Here is a 19,508-nt window from a genome sequence, read left to right on the forward strand (position 1 = left end):
AATTCTGTGGCAGTACTGGAATGTCACTGGATATATAGAGGTCTGGCAGAGTACAACCTGTGGTTGAATTTGGGCATAAGAGGATGAGGGTGGGAGTGGGAAAACTGAGCTGGAGTCATTAAGTCTGGGATGAAGTGGAAGAACTGAGCAAGGAAGAAAGGAGTTGAGTAGAAGACTGACTTAAAGGATTAAGAAGTCAGGCATAAAATGTCAACAACAGCAGTGACAACAATGATAATAATGAAATAATATTGCAGGCAAGACTGACCATGGCTTGATGCCTACCAGTGTTCTGAATTTACCAAAGCTTCATTTATTTGAGGTCTCTAAAATGCATTTCAGAAATAAAAAAAAATCACAAACTAAATTAAATCACAATTATTCATATGAATTTTGGATGATCTATGTAAAGCACACTGATACCTACAACTTACTGTGAAGTGCATGATAAATAAGATGGATAGCTAGGTAGCTATGAATCTGACAAGCACTAAAGTGGATATAAAGCAATCATCTTACATTGTCTTAAAAGTTTTATAATAAAATATTTATAAGAAAATTGTTTCCATTCCCTTTAAATCAATCATATCAGAATGTACAACGATGAACCAAATACTACCTCATTAGATAGAATTAGGTAGAAGTTTCCAGGGTGCTACTATGGCTCCATATTTACACAGGCTTTACAGTCCAACAGGTACAAAGTAAGATGATTGATGAAAGCTCCAGAAAAACTAGCTGGTCTCTTGTTCATAGCTGGACAAATGATCTAGTTCCTCTCTTCCTCCTTTCTCCATTAAATAAATCTGTGTAAGAATTTCCCAAGGTTGTTGTGTGATGATTAAATGATTCTGTAAAATGAAAGCTGCTGAAAAGTATTTGGAAACAAATAAACTCTATATTAAAGAAATCTCCTGTAATTATTATTAAATATTCCAATTTTCTCTTTGAAATAGAAATAATTTGTTTTGTAACTGGGGGAAAACAGATCTGAAGAGACAGTTCTTGCCCTTAGCCATGTGGATTAGTCAGAGGTAACCCAGAGTATAAATTCAAGCTTTTTCTGCCCCCTTCAAAATATGTTTCACATTGTTGGAGAGATGGCTCAGTGATTACGAGCATTACTTGCTTTTCCAGAGAATCAGGGTCCCAAAGACTTGATGCCTGCTTCTGACCTTTGTGGGCACTGCACACACATGGTATACAGACACACAAGTAAAATACCTATACACTTCATAACATAAAAATAAAATAAAAATGTGCTTCTCCTTGTTTCTCAACTCCCAAACTAATGTGCAACCAACTCCAAGATACAAAGAAAGGCAAAATGCCTGGATAAAATCTTGCACATTGTCTTTACTTAAAAGTAGATGATGCTACCATCTATTTATAGCACTTATTGAATCTGTTCCACTGTAAGCACTACACATCATCTCAAAAAATCCCTATAAAATCTCTAAAGAGCTCAGCTGTACTGCCTTTTCTCTTCAGATGAGAGTAGAAGCTTTAGAAAGTATATCTTCCCCAAGTCCCTGCAGCTAGCAAAGTTGTGCCTTAGATCCATCTGGTGGCCAAGCCCATGATTTTTTTAAAAATATATATTCAGCCCTGTAACACTTTTATGAATGAAGGGAAAGCTGCTTCAAAGCTTAGCCTAATGGTAGGAATTAGTAGACATGAGCTGTTTTACCCTGAATCCACAGAACTCCCCCTGAGTCCTTCTCATCATAGCTGCATTGTATTACTAGCAAATGGGAATGTTTTGATGAATTAGGAAAATGCTCCAATTGCCTGTACATTGCAACATCTTCCCTTCAAAGGCCAGGGAATGTAGACTGTACGTTCTTTGTCCAGCTTGTCTGAATGCGTCAACACTGTCTGGGAGGCACAGAGGTGGCTGCCTTCCTAGCAGGGGTGAAGCCTCCTTCTGCATGTCCAGCTCCTGTATTTGTAACACTGCCATGTACTGTGTACTACAGGGCCAAGAAATGAGGGGGCCAATGGTCCCAGCCACCTCAGATTATGCAAGCCAAGAAAAATGTGCAAATCACATGAGAAAAACAGGCAGTCCCCAAACATCTTTATTTGTTCATTTTTGTGCCCTCAGACTTTGATTGCAGCCTTGCACTTAGAAATTTCAAGATAAATCTCAGCAGCTGGACACTGAGTGAGTTGGAGGCATAGACTTTGTATAAATACTGAAGTTTCGAAAGCATGAACTCGTGTCAAACAGCTTGGAGCACAGGACTGTGTGTGAAGGGAGGGGGAGCCGGTACTAGGCTTTGGCAGAGTCAGCCTTCTGAGGGACTTGTAGACATGTCCGTGCATGCCTCAACTTGCCTGATAAACTCAAAGGCAGCTTTCAGAATTGGCCAGATGCAGACATAAGTGGCCTGCGTGCTGGGAACCAAAATGAAACAGTCAAGGGAAGTGAAGGATTAGGACAAGGAAACAAGAGATTACAAACTGAAGTTTGTTAGTGAGAGGGAGGGTAAATAACTACCACTATGGGATGGCAAGAGACTCAGCTGTCATCCGCTGTGCAAAATCATTGATAAGACCGAGGGGTGGGCTTTTTACAGCCCTTCATGCCAATTCTCCATGCAAACCTGACATAGCACTTTCCACATCTTATAAATTGAAGAAAAAACCTGACATTGAGTAGTATTGTAATTATCTCAAATCTGGAGCTCGCATATGTACATACATATACACACACAAATAAGAAAGAAGTTTACAGCACATGTTTTGTCAGATTAAAAAGCCATATCTTACCTTGTGCTTCCCCTATGGCTAATAAAAAATGATAAAATTGTAAGATAGCCTCCTATATTAAAAAAAAACAGTCATAATTATTGTATACAGTTCTTGTAGGATTCAAATGTTATATAATGCCCAGGTCTTATATACAGAAGAGATAAAATTGGCAAATGAGATGTGCTTCTAGGACTATAAGTAAATGTACTAATTTAAACTTTTTATCATAGGCATTTTTTCTCCCATTAGAAATAATCAGAAAGGGGACTTATTTTTATGAGAAGAGGAGAAAAATTTTCCTTGGGAGTTAAATTAATACTTAGGGTCAGTCTCTTGTCATAGTATGATATGAGAAGACACTATTCTGAAATTATCTGGCAAAAAAAAAAATCAGGCCAAGAAGACAGACCTGAAGCGTATGAGCAAAAAGCAGTCTGGCCAGTATAGCTGTCTCAATTAATAAATTGGGAGAGGTCTCACATTAGTAACTTAACAGTCCACCCCAAAGCTCTAGAACAAAAAGAAATAAATTCACCCAGGAGGAGTAGACAACAGGAAATAATCAAATTGAGGGCTAAAATCAATAAAATAGAAACAAAGAAAACAAAGGATGTCACACATGTCCAGAACAAACTCCTTCACATTCACAACAGTAGCCGGAGAAATAAGAGGACATTAAGAAAAGGGACAGTATAGGTATCACCTTCCTTGTCTGCAACCCTCAAATAAGTGGGTCCTGCACCTCATCTTGGCAGCACAGCAGAGCTGACTCTGTTGATAGTAGCAGATGAACTACCCTGAGAACATCTGCTCATACTCAACCTTGTCTGTCATAGAGCAGCATGAACAGGGGAAAGATCGCCCTTGCCGCTTTATGCGTGAGGCAGGGGGCAAAGCCGTCTCTGAGGTCACAAAAGCAGGAGAACTGCTCCTGCCCCTCACTAGCTGCAGCACTTGGGAAAGCAGGCCCTGCTCCTTGCCTGGGCAACACAGAAGATATGACACTATCAACAGAGGCGTGGGTGAACCAGCTTGAGAAAATGAGCATGGGAGATCTGGCCCCACCCCTTATCTGCCATATGGTGGTGGGAGCAGGAGAGAGATGGCCCCTTGCCCCTCTCAGTGGCAGGTGGGAGTGCTGTCTCTGAGGTCAGGAGAACTGCCCTGCCCCTCACCAGTTTCCGCACTCAGTACAGTGGCTTTTACACTTGTCCGGACAATACAGTGGAGCTTGTCCTGAATCTGGCTCTGAAGTTATAGGTGTGGGAGAACTGACCCCAAGGGCCTGAAAGCAAGAGAAGTGGCATCACCCCTTGCTTATGGCTGCCAGTGATGAAGTAACCAGGGCAATGCTGGAGAACTCACCCTGGTGGTGGAGACAGAGGAGAGCTGGTGGGGTGAACAACCCTGCAAATACCAGAACCAGAACTAGAGCTATGAGTTGGCCCACCCCAATCTCTACCCTATCTATGATTTGCTGCAGCACATAAAGGGGCAGGTCCTGCAGACTCAAAGACAGGACAACAGGATATCCAAGAGGAGTCCCAGTGAGCCACTGAGGGCCCAGCATTGATAGTGTAGCAGAAACCGGAGTCTTTGAATCAGACCAACGACTCTTTGCAATGAACACTTGCACATAAAGATATATGGACAAAAGGGTTTACTGTGCGACTCACTATTCACACTACAGCTTCCATGATGAGATATATTTTCCTTTTCCTCTTTTTCTTAAATTTTATCTTATTTTATTTGGGGGAGGGATGTTGCAAGGGCAGAGGGGTATGTATGAAGGGATAGGAAATGAATGTGATTGAGAAGCATTACATGAAAGACACACAGAATAACTAAAAATAAAGTCTTAAGAAAAGGAGAGATTTTGAAATACTAAGCAAATACCTCTGAAAATCAACCCTCCGGGTGAGAAAAGAGGACACTGAAAAAAAAATGGTAAAAATTATGTTCTTTTTGTTTTTCAGAACTCTAAATTTTAATGAATGATTTGTATAGTCTAAAGAGTGTTTATTAAATATGAATAGGTGAGTCTTAAAATAGAAAACATTGTAGTATTTTAACTCACATAATTGGATTCCCTTTTTCCCAGGTAATAGTTATGAAAGCCAGAAGCTTAGAGCTACTGACAGCTTTGAGAAGCAGCCTTGCTTACCTGGAGGGGATTGGGGAAGGGCAGATAATCCTTATAGATTTCCCCAAAGTTCTGTTCTCAGAGACTTGATAGAACAGTATCTGTCTAGTGTCTCTAAAACATTTACTCATATAGTTTGTCAGTATTTGACATGGGGGAAGTTAGGTGGTGATTTCTCAGAGTATATGGTGTTTTTCATAATCTATGCAAATTAGTTGCATTTTGTTAATGTGACAAAATATCATGAGCAAAGGCAGCTTATGAAAGAGAGTTTGTCTCGGCTTATGGTGTCACAGATGCAGTCCAGCCTCAGTGGAGCAGGGAAGAGTGACATCAGGAAGCTGGGTGATCACACTTTCACCTACACACAGCAAGCAGAAAGAGAAGACTGAAAGTGTAACATGGTGGCACAGCCTCACAGCTCTGCCTTCTCCAGCAGGTAACAGTAGTAACAGGCAAGTCTATTACCTCCCCAAACAGTAGAGCCAACTTGGGGCCATGTGTTCAAATACATAAATCTACAGAAGATATTTCTCACTCAAACCATTGCATAATTAGTGACCATTAATTAATTTATTTGAGGGTCTAGGGATTGATTAGTCTCAAATGTGATTCACCAAGGGTTGTACTACTGAAATATAGTGCTGTGGGAGCTCCTTCCGCTCCTTCAGCAAAAAGCCACTGAGATACCAGCCCATTGGGGCATGGTCTCTCTCTCTCTTTAAAAAACAGCAGCAGCCCTCTGCTCACTCTCTTGCTCCAGCAACTACACTCCTTTCCTGGCTGTCAAGTAGAATGGTGTTCTGTAAGTTTTTTCCCCTCAAATAAATAACCCTTTGACTCAAAACTGGTGTGGGATTGTTTTGTGCATTAGTATATCCCCATAACAAGCTCAAATTTTTATTTCTAGAGAGTACTACTAATTGTCAGAGTGGCTTTGAACCAGTGTTGTGTCCTAGGTAGGCTTTGAAATCTGCTCCTCTTGCCTCACAATCCTTGAGTAGTTGGATTACCTACCCATAGATGCCAAGAGGCCTGGCTCTCCACTATTTCCTCTGAAGCTGACTGAGGCGGTAGTATCAATAAGCGAATAAGAGGCTAGCAAAAATTTTGTAGCACTCTGGGTAAAGAAAGCAATTGTTGGCAAGTGTGAGGACAAGAGTTTGATCTTCATCACCTATCTCAAAGGTTGAGCATGGTGGCACATGCTTGTCATTCCTGCACTGTGGCGATGGAGACAGGAAGATCTTGGGTCTCTCTGTCTTGCCTATTGGGCAAGCCCCACACCAGTGATGCATTCTTTATCAGAAACAAAGGACAAAGGTGGGCAGTTTCTAAAGAACAACACCTGATTTTGACCTCTGGTCTCTTTATGCACAGACCAATGCTTACACCCTACTCTACCACAAACAAAAGCCTAAAGGTTGATATGCTCCTATCAATTCTGCAATTAATTTAACATATTTTAGGGGATTCAAAGAAAATGTGCATACTCAGAGCCCTGAGTATGCATTGTACAGACTGAGACAAACTGTCTTGTTCCAGCTGATCCAAGCCTCTGCATAAGAGGGAATGTGAGGCTACACAAAGATATTGAAACACAACTCTCACACACAATTAAAAACCCCTTAGGAAAATATAAAAGACTTGTTTGCTCAAGTTACTTAAAGAAAGCCTTATCTTTTCTGAAAATCAAGCTAACTGTTTAGTCTTGGACTTTGGTAACAATGTACAGTAAAGACTTTTCAGAAAAAATAAATTAGCTCAAGGAAGTCACCAGCAAGCAAAGTTCAATGCTAATAGAAAGAGCAACAAATAGCAGCCATATAAGCACCTAAGGAAATAAGAATAAGGAATTTTAATTTGAGTTGATGAATTATATTACTGAAAATGTCCAGTTTTAGCAAGAATACCAATATACACTAAGAAACAGGAATATAGGGTACAGATATGTGTGTATGTATTTGTTTTAAATCAACAGATATTGTGCTTGAGTAAGTCCAAATACTAGACTAAGTGGGATAAAATCATACTTTAAATATATTTAAGGAACAAAAGGAAATTATATTGTAATAAAAATGGAATGCAGTAATCTGTCTAATAAAATGAATTTCCTCAATAAAGGCCTATATAATTTTTAAATGACATGAAGGAGGAGGCTAAGTGATTAAGAGTATTTTTTGTTCTTCTAGAGAACCTGGGATCAATTCCTAATACTCCCTTTTGAGATCAAATATGCTTGTGATTCTACCTCAATGCCATCTGACACCCTCCTCTGAACTCCACACACAGGCATGCATACATATATGTAACAGGAGGAGTGGGCTGCTTGTCGTCCTGGCTAGATTACACCTGAAATATACCCAAAATAATCACACAGAAATTGTATTAATTAAATCACTGCCTGACCATTAGTTCTAACCTCTTATTGGCTAATTCTTACATCTTAATTTAGCCCATTTCTCTTAATCTGTGTAACACCACGAGGTCATGGCTTTTGGGGAAAGATTTGCATGTCTGATTCTGGCAGCTCCATGGTGGTTCTCTCTGACTCTGCTTTCTTTCTCCCAGAATTCAGTTATTTCTTCCCTGCCTACCTAAGTTCTGCCCTATCAAAAGGCCAAGGCAGTTTCTTTATTCAACCAATGAAAGCAATACATAGACAGAAGGACCTCCTACATTATGCATATAATTAAAAAATAAATGAAATGGAAAATTTAGAGCTAACAACAATTGAGAATTTATTAGACAGATATGCTCAATAACAGTTGGAGGATAGCAGAAAATTCACTGGGTTTGAAAATAGATCAAAGAAAATTATATAGATAGCAACAGAATGATAAAATAATAGAAGCAAGAGAGTAATAGAGACCCACTGGGATGCTGGGAAGTAGACACGGAAATGAGCCTACAATTAAATGAGAGAAAATGGATGGAGACAATATTTTAAAAGGTAAAGGTTTCTAAGATAGACTCAAAAAGTATATGTGAAACAGAGTAAGTTTCAAACAAGTAAAATTGTCCTTTATAGAATGGCATAAATGAAATGAAAAGGGGATGCAGAAAATGGGAGAAAAATATTTGAAAAGTTTGACTTTCATCAGAGACTTGCACCCAGAATTTATAAAGAATTACAACTCAATTATAAGAGTGAAGTAATTTAAAAAAAAAAAACAATGCTTATGCATTATTTTACTTTCTATTGCTGTACCTAAACACCATCACCAAAAGTAAAATTGGGAGGAACACACATTGATTTGCAAGTTACCATCCATCCTCAGAGGGAGCTAAGGCAGGAGCTAAGGCAGGAACCTGAAGAAAAGAACAGAGTAAGAAGTTATAGAGAAATGCTACTTCCTGCCTCTCCATCACTTACTCAGCCTGTGTTTTTAAACCACACAGAGCCATTTCCCTGGGCTGGGACCATATCTATTATTAATCAAGAAAATTATCTACAGAGAGATTGGCCTCAGGTAAACTGCTGGAGGTATTTTCTCAATCGAGATTCTTCTTCCTAGATAACTCTTGCTTATGTTGAGTTGACAAAAAAAAGGGAGAGTCTGCTTATTCAATTCTCCATAAGGCTGATACAAAAATGGCCAATAATCCATGAAAATAAATCCAATGCTGTCTATCATGAGAAAAAGTAAATCCAATCACAGTGAGGTTAGAAAAGATGGCTCAGTGAGTACAATACTTTCTGCTCATCCAGAGGTCCTGAGTTGGGTCCCCAGCACCCAGTATGGGCAACTAGCAACCAAGTATACATACTTTCAGCTCTGAAGAATGCAATGCCCTCTTCTCCGCTTTGCTGACTCACACAGACCTCACACATATACACAAACACACACCCCCAAAATATCAATAGTAACTAATAAAATTTTAAAGATCACAGGATTTTATACTTTAAAAGATAATGAAAGCTTAAAATCCAATAACAGGTTTGAAAAACATGAAAATGGTAAGTAAAATACTCCCATATTCCAATGATTGAATTGTTAAATCACGCACATGGTTGAAAATCAATTTCATTGCTCTTGAAAAGTTAATTCTTGTTTTAAGTATAGTATACTTTCCAAATGAAACTTTCCTTCTTGCATAATCTTAAATATGAATATTGATAGCATCATTCCTTAAAGTAGCCCAGAATTGTTCTAAGTCAACCATTTATGGGCATGTAAGTTCATAAAAGTAAGGCATATCAAGAAATGAAATACTATTCAACTGTAAAAAGCACTTTGCATTAATATCTGAAAGACCATGAATAAATCTTGAAACCTTTTACTAAGTGAAAGTAACCAGTTACCAAGACCACATTTGGATGATTCCACGTATATAAAATGTTAAAGATAGCCAAATCCATAGAGACTGAAAGTAGGTTAGTGGTTGCCAGGTTGGAAGAGGAAAAAATGGGAGTGACTCTTATTAGAGTTGGGTTTCTTTGATGTGATGTAAATATTTAGGAATTCCACAGTGGTTAGCCTTACACAAGTCTGTGACTACATCCAAACCACTGAATTTTAAAAGGTGAAGTTTTTGGCATTTGAACTATATCTTAATACAGCTTTTGCAGAAAAAAATTCAGAAACCCAGAAGTTGTGGTGACTGCAGTTTTGTACATTATGAGTAAGTTCCCTAGGTGAGAAATGAGAGAGCCTATTTTTACTTAGTAACAGAAAGGTCTTTGGTAAACCTGGATAAAGATAGTGAAGAGTTGGGACAAAGCAAATATAAAGTATTCAATGTATGCTTATGAAGGCAAATAGTACACACTGTCTTAATTAGGGTCTTCATTGCTGTGAAGAGACACCATGACCATGACAATTCTTATTTAAAAGAAAACTCATTTAATTGGTATACTTTGCCTATAGTTTCAATGGTTCAGCCAGGGGAGCCTGGTGGCCTGCAGGCGGACATGGTACTAGAGCTGAGAGTACTACATCTTGCCGGTAACAGGAAGTCAACTGGCAACTGAGCAGTACCCTGAGTGTAGGAAACCTCAAAGCAACCCTCACAGTGACCACAGTGACACAATTCCCCAAACAAGGCCATACACACTCCAACAAAGCCAGACCCCCTAATAGTGCCACTCCATATGAGATTATGGTGGCCAATTACATTCAAACTACCACGCACACCATTAAGATGAAGTGTGAATGAAATGAAGAAAGGTAGATATTAATGGGCTGGTTTGGATAGTGGAGACGAGAAGTCAGAACTGGGGAGTCTAGGAAATTCTTATTGAAATCTGGCTGCAAAGAGAAGAAACGGGTATGGATGTTAGTGCAAGAGGACATGGAGTGAGTTTTACCTGCAGTTAATCCGGGACCAGTAGATGGAATACACAGGATCAGAGCTAATGGTATACAACAAGGAGGAGATATCTGAAAGAGAAACTTCTGGAGAAGTTCCCTGGAACAGTGAAGGATGAGTATGTCAATGGAAAGGGGCACTACCTGCCAGTTACAGCAGAGAGGCAAATGTGGGTGGGTGGAAATGCAGCTCACCTTAAAGGGTTGCAGGGGATAGTGGAGAAATTCCCCAGGGTTAGGTTCTCTTTAAAGGCTGCATATTCCTGGTGAGCCAAGAGAAAATGGCTGCGGCTTCCAGACAGAAATGGAGCCAATGAACTCAAATAAGTGAGATATTTAATCTACTTTCTATCTCAGTTAAACACCTGTCACTCTTTGCAGCCATGCCTTAAAACATTTGAGGTGAAAAGTCTCTTCTCCCCTAGAATTTCAGGTGGAGAAGATTCATTGTCACCTGTAGCATAGGCCAGGATTTAGATCCTTTAGGATCCAGCACCATTCTTGAATACATACACCTGAGATCCTGTCCTTCAATATCACTGTTAAGTGGAGTGTTATTTGACTCCGTGTCTCCTTCTTGGATGTGGCAACTGAGGTGGCTGTGCAGCTATTCACAGGCAGGTAGTGCACATTGTTGTAGAAATAGGAGCGGCGGCAGGGCTGCGTCCCCAGCACCCCAGCCGCCTGCTAGCTCATGCCCGAAATAACAACACACAAACTGTATTCATTTAAACACCACTTGGCCCATTTCTATCTAGCCTCTTCTCGGCTAACTCTCACACCTGGACTAACCCATTTCTAGTAATGTGTGTAAGCACCCAAAGGTGTGCTTACCGGGAAGATTCTAGCCTACGTCCATCCTGGGTCAGAGCTGCCTGGGAGAGCGGAGCCTGGCATCTCTGCTCCAGAGAGCAGAGCTGTCAGGTCTCTCCAGGAGCAGAGCAGAGTCTGACCTCACTTCCTCTTCCTCCCATCATCCTATTCTGTTTACTCCTCCCACCTATGTTTTAACCTATCAGGGCCAAGGAGTTTCTTTATTGCTTAACCAATGAAATCAACAGATTGATATATGACACTCCCACATCACATTGTGTGTGAAAACACTGAGAAAGGAAATGGTCAAAGGGAGGTGATACAAGATTTCATGACGCTAATCAGGATGGTATATAACTTAAAATTCTGGCTGATTTATTTCCTCAAATTATTTTTTACTTCATTATTTTTGCAAGTTCAAACATTTTATATAAAGTAAATAATAATGTGATCACAGTTGCATTATTATTCTCTCCAACTCCTGATGTAACCTATCTTCCCAATGATTCTATTTTTTATCTCTCATCTATTTGTCTTTCTATCTATCTATCTATCTATCTATCTATCTATCTATCTATCTATCTATCATTTTAATGAGTTCATTCTTAGTCTTACATTTTTTTTGTTCAGGTAGCCATGGCTGCTGTGTGTTGAGGACAGTGACACCCAAGTCATATGCAGAAGATTGCAGATGACAGCTCTCCCCTCCATCCTCTGCTTACTATCCATCGGTCTTCTCTGTGGTATTTGCTGGGTATTTGAGGTGTTTTATTTAGAGCCGAGCATTTAACAATCATTTATTGTTCAAATTCTAACCAGTTAGCTATCTCTTAATTAACTGTCACCCTCTGTAAAAAGAAGCCTTCACTGACTCATGCTGATAGCAGTGCATGAGGATATAGCAACAATCATTCAGAACACAGGTTAGATACACGTCCATTGATCAAAACCTTAGGGATCTTTGCCTCCTCTGCTAAGGCCATGATGTAATAAAGGAGCCTTGAGAGAGACAGGAAAATATATTTAGGAGGAAAGCAAACACATATGATGTGAAAGTGGGGTGGTGGTGTTAGGCACAGAAAGGTTTTATTGGAGATGGGTGTGGAGAGATGGGGAAAGGTGAAGGTGGGGTAAACATAATTAAAAAGTATGTAGGGAAACTGCTATTGTATAAACCAGAGAACATCTATAAATAAAAGGAAAATTAAAAAGTTAAAATTATCAGCATAGTAATGGAAGGTACAGCTGTTCTCATTCAACTGAGATAGAGAAGATACATCTGGTCTCTCCAAGCTGTAAACCCTTCATGCTACAATACAATCTACCAGGAACGATATGCTCCCTAGTGCAATGGTGGCAATGCACAGGGAGTAAACAATTATTTTTTTTTAATTAAAGTTAATGTCTGTTTCGCAGGAAGAAAAAAAAATTCTTGGTAAAGTAAACCTTGTCAAAGTCTATGTGTGGGTATTTATTTATTTCCAGAATTCTCCATTTAATCCTTATGACATCAGGGTCAATATTGTACTGGTAAAGTATTTTCTATTATGTTGTTTTACTAGTTTTGTCCTTTGTAGGCTGGTCCTTATATGTATTCAGGCATGTCTCAAATTCATGCATTCAAGTAATCAGTTCTTTAGCCTATAGAGCACTGGGACTAGAGATATGTGTCACCACACCTAGAGTGCTTAAAGTGGTCACCAAGAATCTATGGTCTGAGAAGAAGTGAAGTCTGAGCGTCACTGTCACAGAAACACTGAGAGGTGGAAGCCTTGGAGGTGTTTCTTTCCCAATCCTGCCCACTCTTCTATCCATTCTCTTCCCACCATCTTGTTTATATGCGTCTTCTGTTTAGGAAGTACTTACTAAAACTTTTATTGCTCATGAACAGATTTATTAATTCTGGGAAAAATTTAATTTTCTGACACTTGAGGAAATGTTAATCTGTCTTGGGGTACTCAAAATACTTGTGGTTCGGTGTATACAAAACTGTTCTTCATTTTTAACTCTAATGCCCTACAATGAAACAGTGGAAGAACACATTCTATTATACCAGAGCACAGAAGAATGAGATGTCAAGGGGTTTATGAGTGGCCTTCAATTATAAAGTACAACCCTGAGACTCAAACTGATGTTTCACACCTCACCTTCCACACTGACCGGCAATGTTTTCATATATGGGAATGTACATGTGATTTAATGAAAAGAACAAGTTCTATTTGGAAGGACAATGTTAATCTTAGAAAACCCATTGGAAGTATATCCAATTACATGTTTAATTTTAATAATTATTTTATTTTTTGTGTAAGTATTGTATCTGTATGGGTGAGTACGTAAGATTGTATCTGTATGGGTATCTGAGTATGTTAAACACCAGAAGATGGAGTCAGATCCCCTGAAAATGGAGTTACAAGTGCTTGTGAACCACCAGAAATGGGGCTGGAGGCCAAATTCTGGATTTTTGAAAGAGCAAAAAGCACTCTTAACTACTGAAGCATCTCTCTAGTCCCTCATTATAATTTTAAAGATAGTTATTATTCTATCAATGTAATCTTTCTCAGGTTTCTTGTCCATCTTTTCAGTAAATTTATTCAGCGCCACCCCTTCTAAGCATTTTTATTAATTTATATGCCAGCTATTGTCCTAAGCAGAATATAAGAGTTACTATTTCTTGGGTACTTAAAAAAATCTATCTGGGGGAATATAAGAAATATTGGAAGATGCATGCATATTTGACTATGCAACATATGTTATGTTAGAAGGAGTTAATTATTTATATTAACTATTTAATTAAGTTTCATAGGATGACTTATTTTCCTCAAAAATTAATTTGAACATCTGTTCCTTGAAGTAATTAAAAAATCAACAAACTTTTCCTCAACAAAATTGCATATGCAAAATACATACAAATGTATGTGATTTAAAGAAAAAACTATTGTGCCATTTGCATATCCCAAACCTGCTGTCAACACCTATTACATGCTAATTGATTTTATCTGAAAGATTTAAAAAACTAAATATTTGCCCAAATAGGTGTCACTACCAGCTCATATTGTACTAACTTGAATGCCTAGCCACATAAACCTTTTATTGTGTAGATCTTTGTAGTGTGTATTCTTTTGAACAAAACATTACCTCGGGGGATTATCCTTCCATCCATAAAGGATGAATCCAAAGAAAGAAGGATTATCCATGACCTCATAAACAGAATTTCTCACTTTGAGAATCATCAACTTTCTTATGTTTCTATGCTATATCTATTCATTTATTGACGGACACTGGTCAGTGCCATATATTGGCTATGACAATTAATAGTGTAATGCACATGTAAGTAGAGCTGTAGAATTCATACACTGATGTCATTTCCTTTGGATACAAACCCAAAAGACATATTGTATTCACATGGGAGTACATGTTTTATAGTACAATGTTTTTCACAGTGGCTGTGCCAACTTATAGAAAAAAGATTCGCTTTGCTGTCCAATCTCACCAACACTTACATTCTCTCATTATTTTACAATAGCCATTCTAACAAGCCTACAGTGAAGTCTCTTGGGGTTTTTATTCTGTCTCCTTTATGGTTAGTGATGGGAATCTTCTCATACACCTGATGGTTATTTATGTGTTCTTTTGGAATCAGTAACTCAAGATCATCTGCTCACTTTAAAATCTTGCTGTTGAGTTTCTTGAATTCTTTAAGTATTATTGGATTAACCCTTTATGACATGCATGGTGTCTAAAAACCTCTTTCTAGTCTATGCTTTAACCCTCTTCTCTGTGGATAGAGCTTGTGCTGATACACTCTCACATTGGTTATTTTTGCTGGGTGATTGGAATTGTAAGGTGTTACCTGACAAACTGTTACCCAGACCGATGTAAGGAGCTTTCTCCTGTGTTATCTTCTGTATTTTTCATGAACGCAGGTCTTAACATAAGACTTTTTTAATTGGAATTTTACAAGACATGAGAATAGAGTCTATTTTTTTTCTGCAAAAGGGTGTCTATTTTTCTCAACACTGTTTATTAGAGACTGTCTTTCTGTCATTGAGTGCTCTGGAATAATAGAAAGTCAACTGGATGGAAAGCAGAGAACACAGTCAGGGTTGCTGAGGGCTAAAAGAGAATAGATGTTGGCTGGAGAGAATGAAGTTTCAATTATATAAAATAAATAAGCTCTGAAGATTTAATATACAGTATGGGGACTATAATAAATTCCTCTTCAGATTTTCTAAGAGAAAGTATCTTCTCTTAAATATCTACACCACATACACAGACAACTGTGTGAGGTGATAAAGACAATTCCTATTTGTTAGCAATACCCTAGTAAAGCTGGAATAAAAGGTTTTTAAACTAGAAAATAATTTTTCCTCTTAAAAATGTAAATTTTTTATAAAGTGTATGCTTTTTTAATTGAATTTGTCCTTTCACGTTCACACACATACATATCATATTCTAATTGCTCAGTCCTTCTCCCATCTCCCTTCTACCCTTGCCAACCCTCACTAGGAGATAAATGTAACTCCTATTGGTTGTTGCTGACTGACTGAAAAAAAAACACTTTTTTTATATTATTATTCAGATATCAGCTTCAAACTTCGCTAATGTTCAACTTTTAAATCAATGCTTTTCAGATTCAACTATCCTGAACTTGCACTTAAACAATTCTTCATTAAGGAGAGAAAAGGGAATGCTGTGTGTGTTGTTGATAGGAGTAGATCCTTGGCATCTAGCATGGATGTCAGAAGCACTTTCTGAGGAACAATCCAAACATCTACATTTGATCACATGACCTAAGGGCTGGGCTGCATGCACACAAAATCACTCTCAGAAGGGAGAATTTCAGGTGGATCAACATAATTGTGGAGAATGTTATGGTGTTCTCTTAAGAAGACTAGTATATTAATCTTTTAACAATAACTAAAACTCCTAAAAAGTAAATGATTTAGAAAGATCACACAATTTCTTCTCTGGGAAATAAAAACTCTTCTCAGTTCCCAAATATGTGCTAATTCCCATACTCCATCTTACCTCTACATGTTGTACAACATGAGGCTGAGATGTAGAAATGTCTTGATTGGAAACTAACCCTTCTGGTTTCTTACAGATTCATGGAAGGAAGAGAAACACACCTCCCTTTCTCATCTCAGCTCCATAGCTGATAAAACTGCAAATTGCCTGAAACACTGAATTATTTCACATAGCTGTGAATTACTGTTTGCCTAATGGATTATGTGGGTGTTAAAAATTACTTTCTCATTTGTAGAGCAAATCCCTCACTTTTAAATAAACCTGTTCGCTGTGGATAGACATGCTTTCCTTGGTTATATTCATATCATGAATTCTCATGGAGGAGGTAGAGGACAACTTAGGTGACGCTTGAGTCTATTCTTTCTATTGGGCCAAACTAGAAAGTGGGGTGAGCAATCTACACAGGAAGTAGAAAAAGACAAGATCTCCTGAGTAAATTGGGAGCATGGGGACCTAGAGGAGGGCTGAAGGGGAGAGGCGGGGAGGGGAGCAGAGAAAAATGTAGAGCTCCATAAAAATCAATTTAAAAAAAAAAACAAATGGAAAAAAAATCATTTTATAACATTAACCCAGAATGACAAATCAAAGAAAGGAAAATCATTCATCCTAGAATAAACATGCAAGAAAAAGGGAGACAGAAAGAGAGCTGAGCTTTCCACATTGATCATAAGGTTTTTGAGAAATGGATGAACTAAACCCGGTGATGAGATTTGGGTGGTAATAAATTAAAATTTAGGTAAATAAAGGTTTAATTTTCATCATAAACTTATGATATACTCAAAATAAGAACCAGTACCTCCAGTTTACAGATTAAAAGATTAAGGTTCTTCTGAGTAGCTTGTCTGTGGACTGAGTATAACTACAACCAAACAAAAACTGATTGGAATTTCTCTCACCCCTTTTCCTCCTCAAGAATAGCCAGCATCTAAATTTTTCATCGTCTCAAGATATTAGAACTCTCAGATCTCCTTAAATTCTTCTAAAAGACGAACAAAAACAAAAGAACCACTCCTCAGTTTCTGACTTAATTCAATCTGCATTTGAGTCAATAAGATTGAAAGGTCTTTGGGGACATGGAACTTTATGGTAGCCTTAGTGGAGTGAAATTTTAAAATTTCAGTGGTCTTGCTGGAAGAAACTTTGAAGACTCTCCCTTTCCCTTGCTTTTGCTAGACTTTTGTTGCCTCTGTGAACATCAAAGGCATCCAAAGATAAACAAGTTATCTAAAATACAGTATCTTTCAGTGCAAAGGTTAATGAAACATTAATCCCCCAGCTGCTGTTCTTCCAGACAGATGTGCAAAATGTTTAGAGCACATCTGCTGAGTGTGCAACTCTCCCATTTTCCAGGATGCAAGTTTCTCATACAAAGAATCACTAATAGTGTTAATGACTTTAATGCCACCATAGCTCCCTCTTTGTTAGTCACTTTTGCATTTCAAGTTTCCAAGAATCTTTTGAGATCAAGGGAAACAAGGCGAGGGATCTGGTTTCTCGGATTTCTAACACAAACTTCTTTCATTTGTTCTTTTATTTATTACTTTATTTGTGCAACAGTTGTAATAGATGGAGACACAATGATAAATAAGGCACGGTCTTTGTTCTAATAGCAAAGCCAGTCTTCGGAGGCACACAGAGATTTGGGAGACAGAATGTGACAAATGTTTGAGCAACAGAGAGGGAGAGCACACGGGAAGGATGGCTAACCTGACGAAGAGTGGCTAAAGTGAGGCACTGGAGAGGTGACATCTATGTCAGCTTCTGGGCAGTTGAGGGTTAAAGACAAGTTATTTGAAAACAATGTAGAGGAGACATAATGAGACTGAAAATGTGTTGTCTTTTCTTGGAAGCAACAGAGTGTGGCCGTGAGGAGAAAACAAAGTAAAAATTAACAACAGCAGAAAAGAGACAAAAATTGAGGATGAAGTCAAAACTGGAACATGAAAGGGTTGTTTTACATTGTAACTAGGACATGTCAGTGGAGTACCTGAAGAAGTTAAGTAAGGGTTAGACCTGTTGTTGATGTTGGGGAAGATGGAGGATACATTAGTATGAGAAAATATCACAGTGTTCAGGTAAAATGAGGTGAAAATACCTAGGCCAAGTGATGTTTAAAAAAATGAAGCCAGAATTCTGACAGCAGGGTTGCCCTGAATTGTGGTAATGTTGGCACAGTGGAGATAAGAAGGGAGATCTTAAAGAGTTATTTTTCAACAAGGAAGCTGGAGAACAGCCTTGTCATACATGTAGTACCACAGAGGTTGGGTGCCATTAGCACTGCGATTTACAGCAGAGGTTTGAGAGATAGGCAAGGATTCAGTCTCACCTAACTACTTATGAGATGTGTGAGCTGTGGTGAATTATTACAGTGCTCTGTACCTCAATCTCCCAAGGTATAATATTAGGATAACAGAGTAATGTTGTAGCTCTCTTATAATATTACTAAATGGAAAAAGATATATGTCTAACACATAAAAAATCACTCAGTCTATATTATCGTTCCCTGACTTAATGCCTCAAATATGAGAGATAGGAAAGTGAGTTTTTGATTTTTTTTAACCATTTACAGTTACAGAAACTAGAGAGGGATGTTGGCTGCACTCCCAATCTTCTTAGTCAAGTTTTCATGATACTGAAATAAATATTTTATTCTGTGACACTAAAACAGAAATTTCTTATTTTTCTTTTTTTGTTTATTTTTTTAGTTGTTGAAAAGAAATTTCTGCCTCCTCCCTATTTCCCATTTCCCTCCCCCTCCTCCCACACATTGCCCCCTCCCCCCCTCCCTCTCTCCCCTCACCCCCACTCCATTCCTCCCCCTCGAGAATGAAGAGCAGTCCAGATTCCCTGCCCTGCAGGAAGTCCAAGGTCCTCCCACTTCTATCCAGGACCAGGAAGGTGAGCATCCAAACAGGCTAGGCTCCCACAAAGCCAGTTCATGTATTAGGATCGAAACCTAGTGCCATTGTCCTTGGCTTCTCATCAGCCTTCATTGTCCGCCACGTTCAGAAAGTTCGGTTTCATCCCACGCTTATTCAGTCCCAGTCCCGCTGGCCTTGGTGAGCTCCCAATAGATCAGTTCCACTGTCACATATCGCCATGCACAAAACTCAAGTCCAAGTGGATTAAAGACCTCAATATCAGGCTAAACACACTGAACCTGATAGAAGAGAAAGTGGGAAGTACTCTACAACATATGGGCACAGGAGATAACTTCCTACGTATATCTCCAGCAGCACAGACATTAAGGACAACATTGAATAAATGGGACCTCCTGAAACTGAGAAGCTTCTGTAAAGCAAAGGACACTGTTACTAAGACAAAAAGGCAGCCCATTGACTGGGAGAAGATCTTCACCAACCCTACAACAGACAAAGGTCTGATCTCCAAAATATATAAAAACTCAAGAAACTAGACTTCAAAATGCTAATTAACCCAATTTAAAAATGGGGCAC

This window comes from Alexandromys fortis, unplaced genomic scaffold (assembly GCF_014885135.2).
Source record: "Alexandromys fortis isolate MF-2015 unplaced genomic scaffold, M_Fortis_MF-2015_v1.1 scaffold_183, whole genome shotgun sequence".
Lineage (NCBI taxonomy): Eukaryota > Metazoa > Chordata > Mammalia > Rodentia > Cricetidae > Alexandromys > Alexandromys fortis.